General features: G+C 47.7%; 1 pseudogene; it reads right to left on the reverse strand.

Annotated features, from left to right (window-relative positions):
* Positions 1 to 2,428: 2,428 nt before the first annotated feature.
* Positions 2,429 to 3,504, reverse strand: LOC119350502 (annotated as a pseudogene).
* Positions 3,505 to 4,545: the final 1,041 nt, after the last annotated feature.

The following is a 4,545-nucleotide window of genomic DNA, read 5'->3' on the forward strand; positions in this document are numbered from 1 at the left end:
CCCTAGGGGGCCTATATAAAGGGGGGGAGGGGCAGCGGCACCCTTGAGTCTTGGCGCCTCCCTCTCCCCTGCTACACCTCTCCCTCTCGCAGTAGAACGGCGAAGCCCTGCTGCGGTGACCCCTGCATCACCACCACGCCGTCGTGCTGCTGGATCTTCATCAACCTCTCCTTCCCCCTTGCTGGATCAAGAAGGAGGAGACATCACGCTGACCGTACGCGTGTTGAACGTGGAGGTGCTGTCCGTTCGGCGCTAGGATCTCCGGTGATTTGGATCACGTCGAGTACGACTTCCTCATCCCCGTTCTTTGAACGCTTCCGCGCGTGATCTACAAAGGTATGTAGATGCAATCCGATCACTCGTTGCTAGATGAACTCATAGATGGATCTTGGTGAAACCGTAGGAAAATTTTTGTTTTCTGCAACGTTCCCCTACAGTGGCATCATGAGCTAGGTCTATGCATAGTTCTCTTTGCACGAATAGAACACAATTTGTTGTGGGCGTAGATGTTGTCAACTTTCTTGCCGCTACTAGTCTTATTTTTGTTCAGCAGTATCGTGGGATGAAGCGGCCCGGACCAACCTTACACGTATGCTTACGTGAGACCGGTTCCACCGACTAACATGCACTAGTTGCATAAGGTGGCTGGCGGGTGTCTGTCTCTCCCACTTTAGTTGGAGCAGATTCGATGAAAAGGGTCCTTAGAGCATCTCTAGTGGAACATGTAAATTTGGACGTGTATATCTCCATATACATGTCCATATACACCTTGCTAAATTATACACCTCCCAGTTTTTTAGTGGAACGTGTAAATTAGGACGTGTATATTCCAACGGCTATATTTTCAAATGGCTATATTTCCAACGGTCATATTTCCGATCTATATAAACCACTCCTACCACCTCTTCCAGCACTCTTCTCTCCTCACCTAGATTTTTCTATCGTTTCTCACGCAACACAATGAACACATCCACTTGGGACATGAGTTCTTCGTCATCTTCATCTGGTGACGATGAACTCATACTTGCAGCATTCGCCGAGCGCGAGGAGGAAGAGAGGAAGAACGCTCGATGCCATGGCGGTTCCAAGCATGGACGTCAGTCAATCGATCGAGGAAGAGATGCCGGATTTCTTCTTTTGTGGGACGACTACTTCAAAGAAGTTCCTCGCTTTCCCGAATATTTGTTTCGACGAAGGTTCGTAATTAGTACACTTCTCTGCTTTGGTCCTTTTTTCATTTCCCTGTCTCATTTAATTTTTATGCACAGATTTAGGATGTCGCGTACTTTGTTCAACCGCATAGCTGATGGTATACTTGAGCATGACTATGATGATTATTTTACGCAAAAAAGAAGTGCTTCTGGAGCTCTTGGGTTACATCCTTTGCAAAAGATCACCACGGCGATGCGGATACTAACATATGGAGTAGCAGCTGATTATGTTGATGAGTACATCCGGTCCGCTGAGTCTACTAATTTGGAGTCTTGCAAGAAATTTGTGATCAAAATTTGTGAAGTTTTTGGGGAAAAGTACCTGAGATCTCCAAATGAAGAAGACATTGCTAGGTTACTTGCAATAGGGGAGGAAAGAGGATTTCCCGGTATGTTAGGGAGCATAGATTGCATGCACTGGGGGTGGAAAAATTGCCCCCAAAAATGGCATGGCATGTTTAAAGGCCATGTGAGTGAGCCCACTATGATCTTGGAAGCAGTTGCTTCACAAGATCTTTGGATTTGGCATGCTTATTTTGGTTTACCAGGGTCTCTGAATGATATAAATGTTCTTCAACGTTCTCCTGTTTTTACAAAGCTAGCCGAAGGCCAAACTCCTCCAGTGAATTATAGCATCAATGGCCATCAGTACACAATGGGGTATTACCTTGCAGATGGTATCTATCCACGGTGGGCAACATTTGTGAAGAGCATACCAGCTCCAACTAGCAGAAAGCATAAAACTTTTGCCAAGAAGCAAGAGGGGGCTAGGAAAGATGTGGAACGAGCCTTTGGAGTTCTGCAATCCCGATTTGCCATTGTTCGTGGACCTGCTAAAGGATGGAAACGTAAAGAAATCACTGATGTCATGAAAGCTTGTGTCATAATGCACAATATGATAGTTGAAGAGGAGCGACAAACTGGTCGGCAAAGCTACACTTTTGAGGCAATGGGAGAAAGAGTCACAGTCTCTCGTACTCATGCGGAAGAACTGAGCTCTTTTATTTAGATGACTCATCGGATTAGAAATTTCGATGAACATGGTCAGCTTAAACTTGATCTAATTGACCATGTGTGGCAAAAGTTTGGAAACGAGTAATCCATGTCTTTGTAATGCAGCTATCAATAAAAATATTTATGCAATGAGTGATGTAATCCATGTCCTCAACTAGCAGAAAGCAGTAAATAGTTCTTACAACTACAACATATAGCTCACATTACCCTAGGCTGCGAGCAAGGATCTCCTTCTGCTTAGCTTGGTAGAACTGCTTTTGAACATCAGTCATACCACTTGTGTCGATGAGCATGACCCTCTCATCTAATTCAAACTGTCTCCGTGCATCCTCCCTCTCGTTTCGTGCATCCTCATTCTTTTTGAGTGCAATCTCCTATTTTCGCAATACCAATTGCTGTGCATAGCGAGCATTTCTTGCCGCCTCTTTAATCTCATCCTTCTCTAGCTTTGCTGCCCACACAGTTTCTAATGACAGCTTGCAAGCACTGTCATCAGCTTTACCTCTCTTGTCCCTCTTCACACCATCAGGTCTTTTCTCATGTTCAAGAGCATCAGTGTGTATCGAGGTAGCATCAGTACGTACCGAGGATGCATCAGCCGGATCATTGGTGGCTGTGCCCGGACTTGCATCAATGGTCTTCTTTTGTTTCTTAAGAGAAGTTTCAACTTCTCTTGTCTGCCACTTTGGATACTTCGAAAACTCTACATAGCAATGCATCAGTGTGAAAGGCTTCTTTTTTTTAAGATCCATTTCCTTGAACAAAATGTGTGCATCATTTGTCTGCACATATAAATATGTTGTTAAAATAAGCACAACACATATAGAATATTGCACATCACATATAGAATTACAAGAAAGGCGCATACCTTTTCTTGTATAGTCCTTCCACTTTCTTGCCTATTTAAAATCTGCTGAAGGCAACCACAAAATTTAGAGGTCTCTCTGTTAATCGTTGTGTAACGGTAATTGATTGCATTAGCATTACGCTTCGGCCATGGTGATTCCTTGTGTGTGTTGTAGTACTCTGAAATTCTATCCCAATAAGCATCCCGGTTTTGATCTGTCCCAACAATATCCAAACTTGTATTTGCCCATGCTGCTATGAGAACCTTGTCCTCATCACTAGACCAATTTTTGCCTTTGTTGGATTTTCCTTTCTCTGTTATTGCAGAACGATGTTGAGTTGATGGAGTTGCCTGCTCTCCAATTGGACTTTCTAGTTGTGTTTGCGTGTAACCAAAACCAAGGGTGTCCAAGAAGCTTTGGTCAGTATCCATCTGCAAGCAACCAATGCACAGCTATTTTAGACCACAATCTGGCATCAAATTGACAAGCAAAAATTATTTTCTTCTCCTTCCAAAGAGCTATGCATCTCCCCTGCATCTCCTCCCGGCGCCGCTCGTCCCTGCATCTCCCCACGGCGCCCCGCTCGTCCCTGCATCTCCCCACGGCGCCACTCGTCCCGCCGCCCCAGCAGACAGGCGCGCCCGGCCGCCGCCCCTACATCTCCCCACGGCGCCGCTCGTCCCTCCGCCCCAGCAGACAGGCGCGCCCGGCCGCCGCCCCTGCATCTCCCCCCTCCCCCCCACCGCTCCACCGCCCAGCCCCCACTCATCGCCCAGCCCCCCGTCCCCGCCCTCTATTCTCACCAGGGCGCGCGCCAGCACCGGCGCCGCCGCCAGATCGGGCTGCAGGGCGTGCTGCCGCCGCCCCTCTGCTCCCGCTCGCGAGAAAGGAAAAAATGGTTACCTTGGGCAGCGGCCGAAGAGGAGACGCGACGGCGACCTTGGGCGGCGGCCGGAGAGGAGACGCGACGGCGACCTTGGGCGCCGGCCGGAGAGGGGCGACGGCGACCTTGGGGAGGCGGCCGGAGAGGAACGGGAGCGGGAGCGGGAGGCTTTTTTCGGTCGTGGGAGCGGGAGCGCGAGCCCACGAGCGTGGCTCGGTCGTCTTTAGTCCCACGCCAGGTACGCTCGTGGGAGCGACGTGTATAGGTGCACGACCTGATACACGATCCACTGGGAAAGCTTTTTTGATTTTGATCGTGTATATTTAGCATCCACCTCCATATACACCATCCACTAGAGATGCTCTTATGAAGGGTAAATAGAAGTTGACAAATCACGTTGTGGCTTTCACGTAGGTAAGAAAACGTTCTTGCTAGAACCCTATTGCAGCCACATAAAACTTGCAACAACAATTAGAGGACGTCTAACTTGTTTTTGCAGCAAGTGTTTTGTGATGTGATATGGCCAAAGTTGTGATGAATGATGAATGATATATATGTGATGTATGAGATGTTCATGCTATTGTAATAG

Source organism: Triticum dicoccoides, chromosome 1A, assembly GCF_002162155.2.
Source record: "Triticum dicoccoides isolate Atlit2015 ecotype Zavitan chromosome 1A, WEW_v2.0, whole genome shotgun sequence".
NCBI lineage: Eukaryota > Viridiplantae > Streptophyta > Magnoliopsida > Poales > Poaceae > Triticum > Triticum dicoccoides.